Source organism: Rissa tridactyla, chromosome 4 (assembly GCF_028500815.1).
Source record: "Rissa tridactyla isolate bRisTri1 chromosome 4, bRisTri1.patW.cur.20221130, whole genome shotgun sequence".
NCBI classification, from domain to species: Eukaryota; Metazoa; Chordata; class Aves; order Charadriiformes; family Laridae; genus Rissa; species Rissa tridactyla.
In genome coordinates this window covers 12,284,562-12,308,351 of record NC_071469.1, presented here as the reverse complement: position 1 = coordinate 12,308,351, position 23,790 = coordinate 12,284,562, and the positions used below count along the sequence as shown (strand labels likewise).

General features: G+C 37.2%; 1 long non-coding RNA gene across 6 annotated transcripts in view; it reads left to right on the top strand.

Annotated features, from left to right (window-relative positions):
- The window catches only part of LOC128909149 (uncharacterized), a 101,008-nt gene that overhangs the window by 74,990 nt on the left and 2,228 nt on the right, over positions 1-23,790 (top strand). For 4 of the 6 annotated variants that reach the window (XR_008466257.1, XR_008466255.1, XR_008466260.1 and 1 more), the window contains 2 exons: positions 22,757-22,869; positions 23,392-23,466. The exons of 1 other annotated variant lie outside the window; for it this stretch is intronic. This is a non-coding gene — a long non-coding RNA (uncharacterized LOC128909149). The remainder of the gene's footprint in view (positions 1-22,756; positions 22,870-23,391; positions 23,467-23,790) is intronic. One more of the 6 variants, XR_008466256.1, reaches the window with a different exon arrangement.

The window sequence follows — 23,790 nt, the reverse complement described above, 5'->3', positions numbered from 1 at the left end:
CTCCTCTTTTTGGTCCTCCTCCTGCCCTGGTGGGCTTGGTTTCACTGAATGTAATGCCCATAGGTCCCCTACTCCATAAAATTTTCCCCCATTAGCTGCCAAGCTTCACCTTAATTGTATCACAGGCATTACTATTGCATCTTGCTTCAGGTTTCATTGTCTGTTCATTTACTCGCTACTCGTAATCATTACAGTGAAAACAATATGGAAAATGGCTAAAAGGAAAAGCTGACCAAGCTGAAGGGGAGGAGGAGCAGAAAAAAAAGAGACATAATGAAAAAATGGCTAGATATGTACCACAGACATTCATATATTTGCCGTGTTTATTCAGGACTATTAATTGAATAATGAGACATTAAGCGCTCTCCCGCTAAAAGACGTGGTAGTTTGAGGTTTTTTGTTTTGTTTTTTAAATCAAAGACTTTTTGTGGAGAAAATGCATTTGTAGGGATGTAGTTAATTTAATGATACATGCAGCTGGTAAGAATTTTTCCCAAAAGAGAATGTAGGTGAGTTACATTGTGTGTTTTAATATGAGTTTGTTTACAGTTAGTTTCAAGGTAGCAGCAGAAATACACCCCTATGCAGAAGTCTGGAATGTTAACAGTGACAAGCTATAGCAGAGCTACAAAAGCCTGTTGAGGCAGATAGGAAATTGTGCATCACATATACACTACTTTGAAATAAACCAATCATTTTTGGTTTGAATTATTTGCACTTTTATCTATCCTGCTGTCTCTGATGCCTCCTCAAGTCAGGAAAGGAATGGAGAGGGCAGCGAGTGGGCAGAACCTTGATGAGACCAGGCTGCCTGCGGGCTTCACACTGTAGTTCCAACAGCAGGTCAGACACCACGCACAGGGTGAAGAAGTGTGATAGACTGATCTTTCCCTGAGGAGGATGAAGATAATCTCAGATCTGGACTTTTTTCCAGTCGTCTGGAAACAAGACGGCTGAGGGGGGATCTTATCAACACGTATAAATACTTAAAGGGTGGGTGTCAGGAGGATGGGGCCAGGCTCTTTTCAGTGGTGCCCGGGGACAGGCCAAGAGGTAATGGGCACAAACTTCAGCATAGGAAGTTCCACCTAAACATGAGGAGGAACTTCTTCACTCTGAGGGTGGCAGAGCACTGGAACAGGCTGCCCAGAGAGGTGGTGGAGTCTCCACCTCTGGAGACATTCCAAACCCGCCTGGACGCGTTCCTGTGTAACCTGCTCTGGGTGACCCTGCTCTGGCAGGGGGGTTGGACTAGGCGATCTCCAGAGGTCCCTTCCAACCCTATGATTCTATGATCTCCTTCCTAGTTGCTCCATGGGCAACAATAGAATGATTTTTTTTTTTTTTTTTATTTTGGACCAGGTCATATGCAGGCTGTTTAGCCCTTAATAACTGTTGTTAATTTATCTGATAGTTTTGTAGTTTTTGTATATAAATGCTGCATTTTACTGTAGTTTTTTGTGCAACTCTTGGCGCACTGAAGTGCCTTCAAATCCCCTTTAAGGTATGCAGTTTTCAAACAGAGCAGAAGCATGTAGGTTCTCTCTGTGTCCCGTCAGGAGTTTATAGAACAGTTACATATTAAAGAGCTATTAGGTTCTGTTTTCCATAAGCATTTGCACAGTGGAGAAGGGTATCCTTGAGCCTGTGTGCTGCTTTAAAGATGGCATTTTGGATAAGCTATATGGTGGAATAAGTTCTTACAAATCCACCACATCAAAGATCATTGTAACTCTTCTTTTATCTCACGATTTCACTTTTATTTGCAATCTGGAGAGAGCAATACCATTTTCTTGTCATCAGATGTAAAAAGCAGTACAATATGCAGCAACTGTGCCATCAGGGAGCTGGAAACCTCAGATATTGGCATTCAGAAGATCTCCTCATAACCTGTTTCACCTCTGTTTCATCGAAATAATTATTTTCTTATTATGATTGGATACCGTTGTCAAATGAATCTGTGTCATAGAATACACAATAGATCAGTTTTTCTTTGGAAAAGCAACTTTACTCATACAGTAGGATACTACATTTTGATGTGAGAAATAGACACTAACTTTTCCTCCGCTGTTATGGATCAGCAGAGGTCTCTAGTAGGTGAATTTGCTTGGGATTGATGAAGGACTATGGAAAAATGTCTTGACTGCATTCATATTTCTATGGCTTTTTCCAGCCATGGCTGTAGAAGAAAGCTGTTAATTTCCTTTTTCACTGAAGTTCCTTGAGAGAGGAAAGTGGCTGTAAGTCTGTCTGCGTGGCTTTGGGGCTGGCATTTTACAAGTTAAGTCAGGATAGGCCTGAGGTGGTGCAACATATTTTTCTCAGAATATGGAAGACAGTGTCCAAAACTTAAACAAGATTTCAGAAAATCCATGTCTGCTTAATTTTCAAACTCTGTTAGAAGGTGACAGAGTGAGTGTAATGGGAGGAAGCTGAGGAGGAGAGATTATATTAAATGTCAGAAATAAACCTCTGTACTATTTTGGAGCAGTTTCCCAAGGGAAGTGTGGGATGCATCATATCTTTGAAGTTGTGTTTAAAATGAGACAGGGCTAGAAAACATAGTATGGTACAGTAAATGAGTAATGCATCCTGCCCTAGGCGAGAGAAGGAAAATGGGCCTGCTTGGTGCTTTCCAAACCTGATTTCTCAGACTATATGAAATGAATTAAGAAATTTTTTAAAATAAAAATGCTTTATCTGAAAACACATTCTGCATCCATTCACAGAATATATATCTCTTCTTTGCACTTGTAATTAGTCTAATCACCCATTCCGTAAAAGCCAAATGACATTAAACATTGTTATAACATCACTTGGGAGATTATCTAGCAAACAAGATTGTATCTGTGACAACTCTGATCGTTAGTTTTCAGAAGATGTGGAAAAAAAAAAAAATCAATCAGATGTTCCTCCTCTTTATATTCGCAGCTGAGTCAACAAGCTGCCGACAGGGTGTTGGCTCACATGAATAAACGGTTTGGTCAGTTATGGCCAATCTTCTCTGCCTGTTTGAAAGCCCTGGGCCCTGACTTTGCTCGTGTCTTTCTGTGGTTGTGTTTCTGCACTTACATAAACCCTTGGCTACTTTAGTGTGGCTTTGTGACTACCCACACGCATCTTATGGCTTTGGGTTGGATTGGAGTTTTTGGAATTGCTGTATTGCTTAAAAAGCTTCAAATCACACTTTAAAATATCCTCTTAAATGGCGTAAACTTAGCTTGCTCCACTAGGCAGGGCAGGTTAGACTTGATTCATGGGAATCCTTTTGATTCTGCCCAGCCCTTGGAGACACCATGCTACTTTATGGAACTTTACAGAATCTTCCTTTTTTTACGCCTTGAGATGTCTACTGGCTTCCTGTGTGTTTGCTGTCCTTTACCTCACTTATGGGTGTATTTTGAAGTATATTCGGTTTGTAAAGGTCATTCACAGGTCTACAGGCAAATGTAAAATGTTATTTGTACTTCATACTCTTATTAGACTTCCTAATTACACGAGGCAATCAAAAAAAGTGGAGGCAGAGCCTTTAATCAATACTTATCTCAGCAATAAAAATGTATTGCATCAAACCTATTAAAAATAAATAGTAAAGGTTAGCTGGCTGAATTCAGCATCAATAAAATTAACTTAATCTAAACCAAGAACGCAATCAGTAAATGAATAGCACTTCACATAAACGCACATGCAGATGGGCAGTAGAATTAAAAGTAAGCATATATTTGGCACCTGATCAAGCTGGAAGTCCTCTTATGCTCCCAGCTTTCACTTCAGGTTTATTTTCATAGTTTCTATCCAGAATTTTTGTTGTTCATTTTGCTAGTTGTGGCTCAATGAAGCTTCTCAAAGATTCCATGAAATCAACTTTTTTCAATTTTTGTCTGCTTCCCAAACATCCAAAATAGAGCAGTTTTTTGTGAATGCGCTGTGATTTTGTGGTGGTATATATTGGAAGCTTTACAATGAATGGGTTGCCTCGCATTGCCCTATTTATTTTTTTTTTTTTATTGGCTCCTCCCACTGATATGGAACAACAGATGCCCTCAAGGTTGATAGAACTGGTATAGCAAACACCCCAGCACAGTATGTTTCTGGACTAATAGAAAGCCCAGTTCCTTTGGGAGCTGAAGATGCCATGTATTTTTTGAATCAAATAGCTATTTTCTTAATTGCTAAAGTTAAAACATGCAAGAGGGAGAACTTGTTAGTTAATATAAAGTCTTGAAACAAGTTGTAATAGCTTTTGTATGCTAAATTATGTGTTATATACCATTCTTCATGAAATCAGAGTCACTTTAGTTTTGTATCTTTGCCTTGGGTCGTAGAGGTTTGGAACATATTATTTTCTAAATTAAAAAAAATTTTTCATCCTCCTTATTATATTATGAAAGTTCCTCTGCATATCTGTAAATATGATTAAATGACTTCAAAAGATGAATTTAATCTTCTGGGACACTGACATTGTAAATTCTTGATATTCTTTGAGTTAGCAGATCCAGATATTTTTCCAGGAACGTGGACTTATTCAAGATTTTTTTCCCTTAGCTTAACTGTTCTTTTCTTTGTATGAGGACCATAGTGTCAGACATTATTCAAGTAAAAGATGAGCTAGGCAAAACCCTCTGAACGTAATAGTATTAGAATTAGATATGTCTATGGGATATTGTCTTTGATGCTATGTTTTGAAGGCCTGACATTGTAATAAATCTTTCTGAATTCTGTCCTGTTTCTTTATGAACCCATGCTGTGATAATGAATAGATAGAAGACTCACTAATTTGTTTCAGTAAAGAAAGTAACTAAAAAAATTAAAATTAAATGAAATAAGTTAAAATTGAAGAAATTAATGAAGTTTCTTTAGTATGTTTCATTAAAGAAGACACTGCATAAAATCCTTCTGTTTATATATAGAATGGAAGGAGTGGGGGTTAATTTTGTATACCCATAGCTTAATGTAGAATTTTCTGTTATATTTTATTTGATGTTCTCTTTTGGGACAGTTTTCAGTGACCTTCCAGGAAGAAATTTCTTCCTAGCAGGAATATTTGGACAAACCTTGAGCTGACCAAATATTAACATGCTTATCCAACACTGCTTTCTTGTTCAGCAGCTAATTAAAGACCTCTTTTGGAAAGGTTTTGGTCAGCAAATAGAAACAGTGCAGTTTATCATGAGGGACAGAGGGCTTGAATATTGCTTTAAAATTACTGAATGCACTGAAATTTATGTATGGTATTTTAGATGAAAGTAGATTTTATTGAGATTTATGTTAAATCTACCACTGGCCTAGCAGGGGCGTTTCAGGAACTATTCCATTATTCTTTATCAATAGTTTTACCAAATAATGATATTTTTGAATACTGGCTCTTCGTTACATTGTAAATCTTTATGAGAAAATGCCAAAATAAAAAATTGAAGACAGTCTGATGTTTTTCATATGAATGATGTGGGGCTGGCACAAGGGCTTGTTACGAGCTACAGAGATCTTTATTTCCAGTCCAGGTCTGGGATTTGGGACAGCTTGGTCATGAATTCTGATTAATATATGTGAAATGAATTTATTTCCTCAGTCTAAGTTCTACTGAGCCAATAATGGTGCTATTTGCAATATGACTGACTGTGATCAGAAATGGAAATCTGCATAGCTATCAATTGTGATGGAAATGCCTTTAGAAATGCAGCCAATAATATTCTAGGGGAGACTTGTGGTATCTTTTGAAAATATCCCATATCTCTTATTTGCTTACTTATCAAATATCAGAAATGAGTTCTATATCCTGCTCTAATTCTGTCACTAAATTAGTGCTTTCAGAAACTGATCTGAGTAAAGTGGCTCTTGTTTACGTCACCGTGGTTCAGTATAGAATATGGACTGTTAAAGTTGATGGGAACATTAGTGACACACGAGGGTTAAACATAAACTCCCATTGTTACTGGAGATCTTTTGATAGAAAAAGTGTTGCATAAATGCTGAACGCTTTTCTGTTAAACTGGAGATGCTTACCAACTGTGCTAAAATAGGTTCTTAACGATAGTGGTTATCTGTCATATTTCAAATGGAAAATAGGTAGAATCAAGACTGGGAAAAGATCATAGGAATTAGATGAAGATTGAAGTTGCTATATCTCTTTTTTAAATTAACATGGTTTTACTTCAAACTGAATATTTTGTGAAGATGAAGTGAGACAAAAAAATCTCACTTCTGAAGGTATTTTGGCTGTCAGGAAAAAAAATACTCAGTCCAAGTTGTCTTTATACAAAAAGGAAAAATTTGGGGTAACATTTTATGAAATGATGTACTGACACGGTGGCCAATCCTGAGATGAAGCATTTATCCCTGTATTTGAGGTCAGTTTGAGCTGTGGGAGCTCATCAAATGTTTTGAGCCAGTCTGGACTGCATGTGTAAAAAACAGTGCCAATATAGGGCCATAATGGACTAATCAGTAGCCTGTTTGTATGGTAGGTATGTCAGAAGGGGGCAGAATTTTATTAAATTTATGTACTAGCAAGTACTGAGAGTCACGTAATTTGATTACAGAGCACATAAACATTAGGAAAATTTCTTAAAATTATTTGAAGGCAAAAAGTACATCTATTGTTACTCTAGAACAGTTATACCTACAGATTTTACCTCCAATAGTTCATATTTATTGCATACCATTTAACTTGATCATTGAGCAACTGATTGAAATTTTAGGGGAATATCTGTGAAGGGATGAACCACTCATTGTGAATCATAGAATCATAGAATTGTTAGGGTTGGAAGGGACCTTAAAGATCATCTAGTTCCAACCCCCCTGCCATGGGCAGGGACACCTCCCACTAGACAAGGCTGCTCAAAGCCCCATCCAGCCTGGCCTTGAACACTTCAAGGGATGGGGCTTCCACCACCTCTCTGGGCAACCTGTTCCAGTGTCTCACCACCCTCATGGTGAAGAACTTCTTCCTAACATCCAGTCTGAATCGTCCCATCTCTAGTTTTAATCCATTCCCTCTAGTCCTACCATTACCTGACATCCTAAAAAGTCCCTCACCAGCTTTCTTGTAGGCCCCCTTAAGAAACGATTCTGACAACATTAGGGCCTTGGATAAGTGATCTATATCAAATATAAGCGTCAGCTAGTACTCATGTCTTCATCTGACTAAACTATTTTTCAAATGGTTTGTGCTTTTGGGGGTGGGGTGGGTTAATTAAGAAATCTGCTTGAGTTTTATCACTTATTTCAGTCACTGTCCTGATTGTCCAGGCAGAGCTCAGACTTCAGAGGGCTCAATGTGGTTGCACGAATTTTTGTGTCTTCAATCTTTTAAATCATTGGCCTTGGTTCTGTAAAAAGATCCATACAGAAAGAATTTGAGATATGTTCTTCTGGGCTACTGCAGTCAGTGGATATAGTGTGCTGAGAATGAGGAAAGCAACGCCGGTCTGGCTGTCGGATGGCTGCCCCTCCTGTAAACCAAAACACAATAAATAGAGATAGCAGGTGAATAGAGCAAATGCAAAACAGGGGAGCCTTAGAAGTGAAGGGATTATTTGGTTACATAAACTAGGTAGCTTGATGGATTTGAGAGATGAGAAGATCTTTGTATATTTGTGTAAATAGAAGCATTAGATGACACTGGAAATGAAAAGACACTGTAATGCAAAATTATAGGACAAAAGCAGAATGTTAGACAGCTCAGTTGCAGGAATGTAACTGATAAGAAGCATTAGTAGTGACAAAAATCAGAATGTCTTTCTGTGCATTAATGTGCCAAATGCTGTTTGAATCCAGACTGTTTTTGCAGAAAGTACCTATATGTGGTATTTAATTAGAAGAAAATATAACATAAACTCAGCAAGTGACAAGTTGATTTGGTTACAAAGTGATTTAGTTATTGGGAAGGGGAAGGGAACTACATCAACTGGCTTTGGGTCAACATGAGGAGGACCGTGAAAGACAACAGCAGTGATTTTTTTTCTTCCACCTACCCACCCTCACTGAAAGGATTGTTTTGTCTTAACGGAGCAGTTCATTCCTACGTGTAAAAAGCCTTCTTACTGTCCTGCATGCAGTATTGTGTTTGAGCTGTAAATTTCTAATCCCTGTCTAGGATCTTTATCTATCATCTTCAATAATATGGTATATGTGCAGCCCAACAAATGTTATAGTTCCATCAGTGAACAAGTCTTGTTATACTCACACAGAGTAGCATATTGCTTAGACAATTTTTTTGTGGCAATTTCAACTCCAAATAATAGAAACTCAGCATTTGGTACGTTGTCAGAAGGTGTGTCTGAGAAACAATCACTTTACTGTCTTTTGAACCAGAAATAATTGTCATGCTCTTGTGCAGTTTACTGTAATGATTGCATCTGTGTATTAAACATGCATGGGATGCAAGTGGGGGAAATGTACATTATCATTAAGCTGCTTGGCCTGCTAATTTTACCCTGTGATCTTTAAAATGAAGCTTTTACTAGGCTGCTTGTTTCCTTGTGATGAGCATGGCTGTCTCTTTTCCTAAAAACAGTCACTCACAAAGAGAAGTCCAAACTTTGACCATCTCATTTGTGTCTGAATTCTGTAAGACTTGAAGTTTAAAAAAATTATTATTTCATTTTTTCAATTTAACATTAACAAAAGCAGTATCTTGACTGTTAAAATAACAATGTAATCTGTAGCCTACATACTTGACGCAAAATGAGAAGAAATAATTGTTCAATAGAGTAATATTTTGCTCTCATACTGAATCTTGCAGAGTTAGTTATGTCAAGTGATGGTTACTAATGCTGTGAGAATAGCCAAAACCACTGCATGCTTTCTCTTTAGGCTACTAATCGTGATAAAAAACATATAGTAAATTTCACAGCCTCATAGTTCACCGAATTTGAGTAGGCTCCAAGCACAGAGAGAGCAAGCATTTGTAGTTTCCTTGAGAGGTAAAACTCATGTAAATACCATTGACAAAGTAATGAAATTTCCCCCTCCCCTTCTGCAACAGGGGATGATACTATGTGCTGAAGTTTAATAAATACATTGATTAAAACCAGCCTGGACATTTCAGTCCTAGTCCCTCTAGGTAACTATTATTGCATTTTTCATACTCACAGCTTTAGTTACTGGAGTTTAAAATGCAGCACAAGGAAGAAAGTACTGATGGCTTGCCCTTGCAAGAGATTAATTTATAAATTTTTAATTCAGGGAGTTATTTCCTAATATAGCTCATATAATGTTAGAAAAGTGGAAAAATGGGTATTTGTGGATATACCAATAGGTAAAATACAAAGAAAATACAAAGGGACAACTGTTTTAAATTACAGTATCTAAAGTGAAGGGAAAGCTGATTGGGAAGAGGGTAATAATTTTTTTTTTCTTTAAGACTTGGCTGGCCATTAAGTGGTGAGATGTGACTTTATAGTACAAACTAATGTTGGGTCTGGAAGAGGCCATATAGCATCTTATGGAGCTACTTATCGACCAAATTCCCTATTCCCTTCCCTACTACGTAACTGGAAGGTGTCCCACAACTAAAATGCAGTTGTTCTTCATGATCTCCTGAGAGCTGCAGACCATGTGTGGGAAATGCCTGCCCTTTGGATGGGTGAACTTACTGTCCTGTGCTTGGCGAGAGGCTGAGGGGGCCTCAAGTTAAAAAAGCCAAGCAGAGGCTGAACACAAGATCCAGTATTCCAAGAGACTGCAAGTGCCCCATAGTGCACATGTTTGATGCCTTTTGTACAAAGCAAATACAATCTTGAAAGCCATTGTATAAATGAGAGATTCCACAACCAGAAACTAGAGGATAAATAGAGTGAAGTCTACATAAGCATAATGATAATCGTATCCAAAACAATTTTAAATGTAGAGTAGATTTCTGTAAAGCATACTATTGTTTAGCCCCCCCCCCCGATCTCTGTACTCAGTCAGATTCTGGATATATTCCACAGAAAAAGTTTATCTTTTTAAAAAGATATTAAATTCTAATTTCTCTCTAAAATTCTAATTCTCTCTAAAAGATAATTCATTATAAAGTGAAAAATTCAGAATTCAGGCTATTGCATTTTGGCCTGGATATTAACCAGGGGAAACTGAAGGAGCAACATCTACACTAAAATAAGTCAATTAAAAGCATTATTAAGCAATACAATAGCTAGCTCTTGTCTGCTTGAAATTTCCTTTGACAACAGATTTTTTTTTTCTTTCTCTTGATACTCTGAGATACTTACATTTGAAGAAGAAATTAAATGATTGATTGTGGACGGAGGACAGTGAAACTGAGTGCGCATCAAGCGTACAAACCAAAGTGCAAGAATGTGTATTGTAGGGAGAGAGAAAAAGCAGGGAGCATATCTTTCATTGGTTTTAGCGATGATATTGCTAAGACATATCTGTTGTTCAAGTGATGATAGTGTTTTGTAATGCAGATATCTCTTCTACTGATGGTGCTACATTTGGCACTCAGTTTTTTTTATCTGCTCCACACAAATACATACAAATACGTTGACACCTCATGTTTTTCAAATGGGTTGTTGGAAAATCAGCCTCAGCTGCCCTCCGTTTGAAGTGCAGATGACTTTTGTAGCATCCATCTCAGAGTGACACTTTATATGGTCTCTAACAAGTTAATCTGTTGGTGTAGAATTTTAATGCAGTGTTGTCTTTGTGCAGTTTGACTGATGTTTTCAGAAGCTGATAAGTCTTAAGCAGAAGGAGCCCTCAAAGGAGGAAGGTAAAGATAAGGTGATGAAATCCAACACGCATAGATATGTAAGGAGTAGGAGAGATAGTGGAGGCAAAGACGAACTCAAGGGCAATATTGAAAATCCTTTAGCATATGCACCAAAAAGCATTTATCTTCTTAGCTGGTACGAATATGCAATAGGCCCTTCCCAAGGGAGAAAGAGCACCATTTCCTACTGTAACATTCAGAATAGTCGTAGTAAAAGCCTTATAAAGCAAGTTCAACATGAAATGACATTTATATTAGGGTACCCTTGTCTTCTGCTTGTCATGCTGAAGGTGGATTTGAACTACTTTAAGCTGCTGAAGACTAAGCCAAATACAAGGCAGAAGTTCACCATTGGATTCTGTCGTGTTAGATCATCATGACATCATTGACTTGGTAAAATTTAAATTTTTTTTAAATTTAAAATTTAAATTTAAATTTTTAAAATTTAAAAACTTTTACGTACAGAAGAAGTCACAGAGAAATGATAGAATGAGAAAACAGAATACTTTAACTCGTATTAAAAAGTAGATGGTGGAGTGGGGTGCCTGTCTCTCACTAGGTATCTGCACTGGCATGACAATACCAGTACCATTTGGACCAAAAAAGGAAAATGTATTCTGACTGTAAATGCATGGAGGGGACAGTTGAGTGAATCCATTCTGATTAGAAAGGGGCATCTCTGAGATCTCATTTCTATTATATTACACATTTCCCCTCTTATTTTGAAGAGGAAATATATCATGGAAAGTAACTAGAACCTGTTAACTTTAGAATAGTTAGAAACGTTTAATTCCATTACCATCTCTTATCTCTGAAAGATTATCTACTCACGCAAAATAATTAAATGCAGTTCCTATCTAGTTTTTTTCCTGGGGAGTTCACAAGAAAAAAATATTTAATGAAATAATTTTAGAAATTCTGAAAAAAGTGGATTCTGAATTTTACATATGCTGTGGGAAACCTTAGTAGTATGTATACAGTGTCTGGTTTAGAATTCAAGGTAAGTAGTATGAGAGAAATTCTCTTTCACAACCCAAATTACAGTGATTAAACAGTATCATTGTTTTCTGATAGTTAAATGGACTTCACGTGGTGATCATCAATCATTTGCATCTTTTCCATATAATGTAAAATTGTAAATTGGCAAGTTGGTGATCAGAGGAGATAAAATGCTGTAGTAATACCAAACTATTTGAAGAAGCATTTTAGACTCGTGAAAATAAGTATATTGGAATATCTGTTGGGTAAGATACTGGCACGCTTATCTATCGGAGCTACTGCCACCTTTTTTGTTGCTACATTTGTTGCTTTGTGTCAAGTTATGATGTCAGTAATTACACATTCCTAAACTCAACTGTGAAACTCGAGTTCTCAATTTCCAGCCGAAAGGTTGAGTCCCCCAGACATTTTGTGTGGCTCTTACTTTGTTAAGTCAAATGGTGACTTGTAATTTTGATTTGTAATTCATAGTATCTAAAGTGCGAAGTTGTAGACTGAAGTGGAAGCCATTTGATTAATCTATAGCTATTCTGTGTTAGATGCTATATAACTTTTACTATAGTGTAATGGTAAGGCTTTGTAGTGTCCTTCCTAGAACCATTTCTATGTTACTTTTTGTTTTAGCTACCTAAGCATTTTTAAAATTATTTATATCTGTTTTTCAATATGTATATAAATATTTTCCTCTTCCTTAATTGGAGAAAAGCTTTGGTGGACAATGGAGCATTTGTAATACATTCTGAAGTTCTAGGGTAAATTTTTCTTACTCCTAACTACTTTTTATGTAAGAAATTTTAAGTTTTCACATCAAGACTCATGATAATGAAGAGCAAACTGGGCCCTGGATAAAGGATACATGAAACTCTGTAATAAATAAATTCCTGGATAAAGGGATACACGAAACTCTGTAATTCCACCTTTGCCATGTGAAGGGCTCATCCGTCAAGTAAAATACTCTGCATGATGATTTTGCAGCTGATGGGACTATATGCCAGATGCCATAGGAACAAAAAAAAAAAATAATGGAGGCACCTATTGCTTTCTGACAAGTCATATTATCTGGAAATCAGAATAGTGGTTGCTAATTGCTAAGGAGAATACTGGAAAGCTATAAATACAGATACAAGTGACACAGCTGTGTGTCCCATTTTTGCTCTGTTATGCCACTGTGGTGAACAATGCTAGCTAAGGCTGCTCTGGATTTGGTTCATCAAGTAGTTAGTCTAAGTTTCAACTTCTCCCTAACTCTTTTCCAGCACAAACAGCATGTGTGAACCTATTAAGTCACTCATGTCCAGATTTGATTTTGGTGAGCTAGTGTTCTGGGTATTTAGGAGACTCTCACAAGACTCTTATTTGTATTTTAGGTATTGGAATACTTTAAAAATACAGTCCTTTGTATTACTGCTTATTACAGCTGTATTACAACAAACACCTCCCCTCCCCCTGACCAAACAAAAAATCACCCTCATCCCCCAACAACACCCACCTGCTTGACTTGAAAACCTTAAGTGGAGGCTAAGCTTGAATATAGCATCACACTCAGCAAACATGATGCATCTTGCAAATGGGTGAAACAGTGTGCAGTAGATCACACAGGATCATAGAGTATTTCCAGTTTGAATGGACATCAGGAGGTCTCCAGTCCAACATGCTGCTACTCAGACAACCAGGTTGTTCAAGTTTTTATCCAGTCAGGTTTTATACAGTCTCCAAGGATGGAGACTGTACCTTAGGCAACCTGTTCCAGTGCTTCACTGCTCTCATTGGGGGGGGGAGTTTTTCATTTTCATATGTCCAGTCAGAGTCTCTCTTGCTTCAGATTATGCCTGCTGACTTCTACGCCCACTATGCATCCCTTTGAAGAGCTTGGTTCCATCTTCTCAATGACTTCTTCATCGTATGACTAATGTTGAGATGATTCGAACTGTTTGACTTAATCAACAAGGTTAAAATTATAATTTTAAGTGATTCAATTTGGAGAGCACAGTGCTTGAGGGAGCAGAGAAAGGAAATAGTTCAAGTACCTGATTTTGAACATTTCTGATACTGTCTGTGTCCTGCTAGTGGAAGGATAGAGGTCACACATTGAAAGAAATCAGTGGAAATATGAGCTGGGAGAACACTGATCTTTCTTTACTACTTAAACTGAAAACACAAATAAGTAACAGAGCAACCAACGCCAGTATTGATCCTGATAGTTTTTCAGAAATGGCTTGAAACCATGGCAAACTCGCACCAGGTGGGTATTAAAGAGCTGACAAATAAGCTTTTCTAGTGACATTTTTTGTTTATTGTTTCAAAAGTTCATATTGCAATGTGATGGTTTGGCAATGGAACATTGCTCCCCTGTGTGCTTGCCACTGCTCTGGCCATGCTTTGTGTTTCTCTGAACAGGTCATGAGAAATTCAACTCTCAGCTATAAAGGTATAAGATCAGTGCTTTAGCACTAATTTACTCAAGATCTGCCAAGTTAATAGTATACAAATAATTGTAAACAATTAGATAAATGGACGTATATATATTAATCCAGTGTTTCGTAGACTTCTGGGTGTAGTTGATGGGGACTCAACCTTTTTTTTGGGAAAAAATGTGTTCAAATCCTACTTTGAAGCTGGATCCAACAGATGAGCCTGAGGGTTCATCTCAATGCCCACCTGGGCATTGGTGGGCTACTTTGTCTAATGACTTTGGTGATTAGTACCTTTAGATTTCTGAGTTTCAGGAACACAGAGTATATTTAAAGAACACTACAGAGTCTGTAGAAATATTGTGGACCTTTGTAAAGAAGATGTAAATGATCCTGGAAATTTCATCTTCTTTACCTTTGTTTTCAAAATTAAAATATTGTAGCCTATCTTCAGTTGAAAGTGACACGGAGGAGCATGTTTTCAAATATGTTGAAGATGTCATAAATAATCCATAGGCTGAAGCACTGGCTCCAATACTGCTCAATTTCTGTAAAGAACTTAATAATTTTCACACATTTTAAAATATGCATAGCTGACGTGTGGATAGACTCTTCTCATTGTACCCAGCGACAGCACAAGAGGTGTTGGGCACAACCTGAAACACAGGAGCCTCTGTCAGAACATGAGGAAAAACATGGGGTTTTTTTTACTGCGAGGGTACAGGTCACCTCCAGAGGTCCCTTCCAACCTCAGTCATTCTGTGATTCTGTGGTCAGCTGTATTACGCTTCTTAATTCAGTCAAATATAATTACAATTTCACTATTTCTCTACTGGATTGAAACCAACCTTAGTGAAATATTTCTTCTGAGTGAAACATTTTTTTTTCATACCTCTACACAATTGCAGGAACAAAATAATATTTTATGTTCTCTAGCTTGAGAACTTGCAGTATTGAAGTTTAGCCATGTACACACATTTTTTTTTAAGACTGTCTTTCCTATTATTATTCAATATCAAAACCTTTCTCTTGAGCATGACATGTCTTAATAAAAGAAGAGGGTAGGGACTTAGGTAGGCAAAGCTTATTGGTCATTTGAAATCTTTCCAAATTTGAGTGCAATTTAAGATACGGAGATAGTGGCTAAGGAAAAAAAATGTCTGCAGAGACCTGACGTGCTGATTTTAAAATGCCACAGGATTTTAAATGGTTAAAGTATAGAAACACTTCTATTAATTGAAACCGTCAAATAAAGTCATGACAATATGTCATGCTGAAAGAAGTACAAGGACAAATCTGTCTAAACTTGAGCAACAGAATCACTAAAATAAAGGAAAGCAGCTTCAGCATAAAACAAACTATTGAAATACTACTTTTGCTATGAGACAAAGGTAGAAAAGGTGCTATGAGAGTTCAAATTGAGGCTCAAAACAGAGTTGGTTGGTTTTTGTTTTGTTTTTCTTCTTTTTAAAGAAGACTAAACAGGGGGAGAAGAGCTATGGAGGTAAATGTAACATGAAAAGATCTCTCTCAGTTTAAAAATGTCACTTTTTAATGGAGGAATGACTGGTAAAAAGAAAATAACAAACCTGCACCTCAACTAGGAAAAAATTAAATGAAAATACGGGGAAAGCATTTAGTGAGCTTTTCTTTTATTGTATCTGGCACCACTCAGTCTAGCTGTGACTTCACAGCACTGCTTTTTTTATTCCATCTCTAAAATGTAAACATACAGGGATGTTTTTCCTTTTGCACTGAGATTCCAGTGCTGGCCATTAGCACAGAGTGATTTTTAGCAAAGGAGAAAAATGGTGGTTTTGAGTACCATCTGCAAGTTGTCAAAACTAACATGCAGTTGGATATAGCCAGTAGGAACAGGAAAAAAAAAAAGTTACTTTTTTTTGAGCAGTTGATGTTTAATATTTAAGGGGCAAATCTGAAAAAACCTAAAGTTGATAACTTCCATCTAACAATTGATAATTATTTGCCACCACGTGGTCTCTAATTTTGCTTAATTCATGGTTTCTGCAAAATTCTGGGAAATAAACTTCCAAAGTGGTCTTTAGTAGTCACTAGTGGTCTTTTAGTCATAATAGCTATATCAGTAGTGGTGGTCCTGTAAAGCTGTTAGGTTTAGACTGTGCCCAAACAGGTAGTTCAGCCTTCTCTTCAACTTCAAAAATGCCTTAATTTGCTGTGTGAACTACTCTAACTCACTTAAAACTTAAGTTCCAGCTCTTAATTTCTGATTTTCTGGGAAACTAGGTTTGCACGCAAAGCCAGACTTCCAGCACTCCGTTTTATGTGGAGCCAAAAGAAATTTTATGTGGAGCCAAGAATTAAGTCTTGAGCAGAAGTGCCCTCTTTCAAAGCACCCTTTGACACTTACAAGTCACCCAGACGCCTAGCTGCATTTGGTGTTCTTCTGATCTCTGCATGGTGATACCTTGCAAGCTACCTGTCACTTTTCAGCTGCTTACAGTTGTTTTATCCTTTTTAACTTGTTCAAAGTGGAAGCAAAAATGCAAATCCTTCCAAAACTTCCTCTCCAACTAGACCTATAGATTTCCTGTGATAAACAGTAGCTTTCTCGTCAGTACAGTAGCATCTAGTCTTCAGAGGGTAACTGGAGAGACCAGGAGCTTGCTGGCCCAAAACACTCACTGAATTGTCTGCTGGAAGCATGGCATTCTCTTTCGTATCTTTTTATCTAAGGACTATAAAGTCCGTTGTGCTTCTTAATGATGGTATTATTGATGAGCTGAGCTTAGAATAGCATGTTACACAGGTACAGTGTTACTGCTGGCATTGCAAAATCGTGAGTTCTGCCAACAAGCTTAATACGTGATTTTCTGACACTAAGAATAACATTGTGTGAATATTAATGTAGTAAGTTTGAAAAGTGAAAGCTAGCCCAAATCCTGTACAGTTTATGCGTACATCTTTCCACTGGCTTGTTCAGAGTAAGTTTTTCAACATGGTGATTTCAGGTGCAAATAGCCTGCATGACTAGCCAAGAGTGACCTGGCTCAGTTTTCCAGAAAGGGTTAGTTCTTGCTCGATTGATTTCATTTGAATTATGTACTAGTTCCTGATACTTTAACTTGCGCAGCCAAAATGCAATTGAAGCAGGAGGAATTAAGCCAGATAGATTCTTACCTCTGACACTTATGCTATTAGCTGAAATCAAAATGTCTTTCTTGCACTCAGGAACAGCAGGAAAGTCACTTGAATACCATCCAAATACCTGAGTGGTTTTACATTTTGGGGTAGTGACATGCTTCTATGTTGCTTTTGACAGCTATTTAAATGAAGGATGAGTAAACTGTCCAGCTTCAATAAAGTTTGGTCTGATACCACGGGTAGAGACGGGTTTGATTCGTAATCTAGAGTATGGGGATTCTTTCTAAATGGTACGCCAGAGATTGTTATTAACGAATGCCACGTATGCCCTACAGCAGTTAAACATACTATATTTCCCTAATCTGCACTTTTGTGGGTCACAAGATAGAGCACTGAAAAAAGTTGAAAATGTGTGTTACTTCCCATTGAAATAAGAGTGGATTTTGAAAGTTGGAGTGCTTTTCCTGTTTCATTCTAAGGAGAACTCATGGCACAGCTTCTTAGTACCACTTTGAAATATTGCTTTAGTACTCACAAAGTCTTTGAATTGCTACCAGTCCTTATGCAACATTGCAGCTGTTGTGTGACTTTGCTTGTTTGAATACTAAGGGTAGGTAGTCATTCCTTTACCGTGAGATTTGAGATCAGGTTAGCCTTTTGTGTATGCCGATAGGTGAATAAAAAGCTTTTTTTAGTTAGTGACAAAAGCATTTTTCAATGATCTGGTAATAGCCCTTGTTCTCCAAAGACAAAGCTTGAGTTTTATTTATGGGCTATAATCTTTGGTACCTCTGCACTTTGTTATCTAATAAAAGAAACTGTAATCCCATCATTGACAGTAGCACAAAAATAATCTACTTGTCATTTGTTTTTGTAAATGCAAATTACAGATTATTTTTTCTTTAAATCCTCAATACTCTTCAAAAGCCAGAGTTTCCCCACTGGTCATTTATTCCAAAAGCTTTTATCTACTTAGAAAAGGAAATCTCATATATGACCAAAAAAAAATTTGTTGAGAAGGCTGTTTTCTCTAACAAATAACGCTTGTTTCTAACGGCTGAACTTGTCGTGGATGGAAATAAAATTTAACCGTTTGTAAGAAGATCATATTGATTTATTAGAAACTCTCAGCTTTCAAAATAGATCTGTAGACTTGTATGTACTGTTTCCTGAAAAGCTTGTCTTTAATTCCGGAAAACTAAATTACCATTTGAAACAACATGTCTGCTGAAGGGGAGCTAGCGTGGTGAATCCATTGCGCTGTGCTAGTGAGGTCAAGCGATGCTAGTATAATATGGCAAGCAAAGTGTTCAGAGAAAATACTAGGATCTTATGTTGTAAAAGCTAGCTTCTGAGGCTGGCCTTCCTTAATTGTTAATTGTCTGAATCGTGTTTCTCTCTCAACCCCTGTGCTTTAGTAAATTTCCTCCCGCCTCCATACTGACAATGTCGTTAACGTGATCTCGCCAGTGAAGCCTTTTGTATATGTACTGCTCTATACCTGAACAGATGCCTTAATGATGCATGATCTATGCTCTTAAATGAGAAAAGCTTTTCATCATTCCTGAAAAGTCATTCTCTCCTCCTTTGATTAATTCTCCTAATGAGGTTCAGGCTTTGCCTTACTTCAATGTGTCATATATTCCAAAAATAGTTTAGGCGCTGAAACAATTCTCATACTAAAGTATTTGCAGCTCCCTAAACAAAGGTGGAGAAAAGAAATCCACTGCACAAAACCTATTGCGAGTACACCATTAGAGGCTGGAAAAAACAGCAGCGTAAGGGCAGCAGCTGATCTTACAGGGCACGTTCATTAGTATAAAATTAGCTGTATGACGATGCAAGAATCAGTGGAATAGGAGAGGCAAAGGAAATAATTTGAAGAAATACATTAGAAGAAAGTAATTTTTTTAAAGCCCTTCTATGCTCATTTTATAAAGTTGGTAGAGATGGTTCCGTCTTTGATCAGTATCATTTGCAAAATTGGAATTGGAGTATAGGGGTAGCAAAGGGGATGGTACTGGCCTAGAGATGCAAAGCTAATTATTAATTAGAAATTTGAAGGGTTTTTGAAGTGGTGTGAAGACTAATAGACATTTTAAATGGATTTTCAAGTGATGTAGTGAGCAATAAAAGTCAATTAAAGCCTAATGACAGACTGACCAAAAAAAAATAATAATCCTTTAAGCTCTTTCCATCCCCCCCCCGTTTTGTCTGGAAACTAAAAACCAATGATCAGAAAGGTGAGAAGCTGGCAAGACTATAGGAGGAAATATATTGCAATACACTGTGGTATACTACAGATATGGGAATTGACTCAGGCTAATTTGGCTGTCAGACTAAACACAAAAAAGCCCTCACAAATCCCCAAAACCTCAAACATTCCCCCTCTCCCTCCCCTTCCTCAGGATTCCTGAACCACTTTATGGTTTGTTCTGTGGTGCTCTTCACATAACGATTTTGGGGATATAGGTAGCCTTAAGACATGGTGAGACTACGGAGGCTTGAACAACCATATCTGTAACAATCATCGACATTCAAAATTATTAGTATCCATGGCAGGCCTATAAGAGTGTGGAATTTTAAGGCTTTTCACGCAATGGTCCCAATAGGTCCTAGAGATAAGCAAATATTTTGATCTGCAGCAATATTTAGTTATTCAGCGGGGATGTTTGCTTGACCTGTAATTGAAGTATTATTATTTATATTTAATATACATAAAAGACAACCTAAATTCACCCTATTCAGAACCTTCTTAAAATCTGATTGCTGCGTTTAATAATGGTGGTTTAAGACTCTACTCACCACATTTCATGAACATGTATTGAGCATTGAATAGACTATGTAAAAAGAATGATGGTGTTTCATTCATATTTTGCAGCCAAGTAAAGCAGTCCTGATTTAATTTTGATACAAAAGTATTGTAAAACAAAAACTACACTGTACTAATGAAACAGCAGCAACAGCGTTGGAAGAGTAATCTGGACTTCAACTGGAAATTTTATCCCATGGATAATACTTTGTTATTTGTTAGGAATGGATACGAGTGGAGGGAATGACAGATCATATGATATGAACTATAATTTGCATGAATGGATTGTTGTTTCATGTTCTGAAGACAAATTTAGTGGTTATGAAAGAAGCTACTAGGGCAAACAGCCAACACTGAAGTATATTTAGATGTATCTTATAAATTTTTTGTGTCCTGTTTTACGTATATATTTCTTGTCACTGAGGCATAGCCAATGTAATTAACTTCTGCTGTTGAGAGAGCTTAAGCTCAGAGTCTAGAAGTTTGATCTTTGTTACTTGAAAATCTTGATGAGGAAGCCTGCTCAATGGACTGTCTCAGCTTGTTTGTAAAATATTTGTTGAAAAAGCAAACAGTAACAAATCAGAGAGCAGCAGGGATTAATAGGTCAGCTTTGGAGAAGAAAACATTGCAAAAAGGTTTCTGGTTTGAGAGATACACACTTCATTGGGGTGTTTTCAGGCTCACGAAGTGAGGATCATAATTTACAGAATCAGTGTACTTCTTTGCGGTTTCTTAGACTGCTATGCTTGCTACTTCATAACAAGTACATTCCGGAGATGAATACTTTCATACTTTCTGCAATGAGAAAGAAACACGATGAATAGGCATTGATTTTCATCCCCAGTGATGGCATGCAGACTCTGTTAGTATCTTTTCCTCCCATCTTTGCGTGCTCAGTCTCATTTTTATTTTAAGTTCTTCGTAGCCATGTGAAGGACTTAGAAGTTTACATGTGTATATCTGTTTGTACCAGCGTACCATTTCCTCTGTTGTGAGCAAAAAGACCAAATCTTTTCCAAACATGTATCAAAACATCTTTACACATTGAGTGATGCAAATATGGCCAACATGCAAGCCCCCTGTGGGAATTTCAGGATAGATTCTAGACTGACATGTTTCTGCGGATATGCTGAAACTACATTATTACATCTTCCCTTCAAAAAGATCTCGCATGCAGAGTGGGTTTTTTGTTTATTTTCCACGGAAAAATCCTGACCTTTCTTATAGGGAGGATTTTAAAATGCGTTAGGAAAACACTGAAATGTTCCAGAGCAGTATGAAACAGGCTTGAAAATGTTCTATATGTGCCCTTCTTCTAAGGAATTGAACTGTCTAAAGAAAAAATTAGAGGAAGTTTTTGATATATAGGAACGGCCTGATCATTTTTGCAGAAGACAGGAGAAGCTTGATGATTGCCAGATGCCACTGGCCAATGTTATTGGGATTTAATGTAAAAATCCCATAGAGCTTTTATGTTGATGCTGAGTTCCCTGTCGCCCGATTCCTACCCAGTAGACTGTGTTCCATTTGTGTTATGGAAACTATAACATTGTCACAGAAACTGAGGTCTCAGTCATCACCTGAAAAGGTCTGAGTAGTTTTATTTTACATTAGTGTCGAAAAAAAGAGAAAGTAAATTATCTGACTGTTCCATTAATTTCTTAGAAATGGCCTCTGGATTTTGTTTTAATGAAGCCAAAATAAATTTAGTTTACTCTCAGGCTGACTAGTAGCCGTTATTCAATATTGTGTATTTCCCACTTAAGGAAGGAGGAAATGAGGGAAAGATACTGCGTAATAGAGGAAACTTAAAACAAATTAAGCTGGAACTATAGTGCACTGATTTGCCTTGAGACTCATTTATATTGTGCAAGAGGACTGGTGGTTTGCTGGTGCACTCTCTGGTATCACTTAAGTCTGAACAGTTTAAGGCAATGATCAGTTTAAAGTTCAGGCTATTTTCTGTATGTTCTGGACCTCTGAAACCTGGCAGTGACATCTCTGTGGATAATGGCACATAACCATGGCTTGTGCAGTTGGGCTGTGTATTGAGTATCTCACCACAAAGAAGTTAATCTGAATCTGTTCTGTCATTTCTGGTGTTTTGCAGTTTGGGTCTTACACTCCTGATCTTTATCTCACATAGTCAGCACTGAACCTCTGTGAACCTTGATGCTTCACCATTTTGGATCCATCTAGGGCATCTAATGTTTTGTCTCAGAGATTGTGAACTTAATTTGACTAATATGCTTGTAAATGTTAAAGCAGTTTCCACAAAATTTTGTTTGAGGACTAGAGTGCTTATAATTTACCATAAAGTTCTGTCACAACACTTAGAAAGTGTTAGGCTACCTGCCAAAATCAGTTAGTTGAGTTAGTTGCTAAATTAATTAAAATGGGACCTAACTAAAATACTAAAATAAACATTTGCTGTGGTATAATTTCTAGTAACTGCATTTAAGTTACTCATTTTTTTTTTTAAAAAAAAAAACCTCTGCTTGCTCTAAGGAGTCAAATCCTGAAATGTTTCTCCAAGACAAAATATTATGTGCTGATGGCAGGTTTGAGACAATGACAAATTTATGAAACCATTGTAAATGTTTATTTGGACAGTCTTAGCCCATCATATGCTTTTACTATGCAAGGACTTCTAAACATGCTGATGTGAGTAAATCTTTTTTTTCTGTACCTCAGAGTGATTGCTGTGCTCGTGTTCTAGCAGAAGGAGTTTTGGAGACTTGCGTCCTTTCTCGAAGAGAAACTGTGCTGTTTTGCCAGCCTTGAAGCTGATAAATACGGTCGGTGTTGTTCCTGAGTTCCTCTGGGAGTGGTGGACATATATTTATTAAGATATCAGTATTGCTTGTACTATGATTGTCAGTCAGACAGGTCACTCTTCTTGTGACAGTCTGTTACAAGCAGGTCTTTTAAACATACTAACCAGTGGAGGCAATATTATATAATCAATTTTCTGGGTAGATTTAGCTTAGTTCCCCAGCCAGACCCTGTGTTTCAGCATCAAAAATGCATGGCAAATTTTATCAAAAAGATGCATTGAGCTGTTATTGTGTTTACAGACATTCCTAAAATAATTAACTCAGATTCATAATGCCTGTCACAAATGACAAAAGTAATTAATTCTGAAATTTGGAGTATGGGGCTTTATGTGGAATGCTTACCTTCAGGGGATTCCGTCTGAAAAATATTTTGGGTCATCATTTATTGTGTCTAATAGCATGCCGGGTTTTGTAAGGTTTCAATTATGATGTTTGAATAATGTAGGAAGCAAAGAAAAAGTAACAGTTCCATGTTTATTATATTAACGTCAGTCAACAGAGAAGGAACGCTGCACTGGGCGCTACAAACATGCTAACTGCAATATTCCACGAAGCCTCCAAACAAAAGTAGGTTACATTTTCAAAACTGGGTGAAAGTTGCTCTTGCAAACAGGCAATTAAAGAAATCAATATGACTTGCATGCTGAAATACAATAAACACACAGCTAAAAGTTATTTTTACTCCCTTCTAATTCTGCCAGACTGTTTCTAAGACACAAACGTATATGCAGTGTGTTATGTTTTTCAGGTACTAAGTTTATAGTAATGCTTGAAACATGTGGCCAAAAGGATGAAGTCCTTCATAAGCAAAAATACGAAGTTGTAATTTAAACTACTTGCTTCAGACACTGCTATCTGCTGTAAGCACATCTCGGAACAAAACAGAAAGCC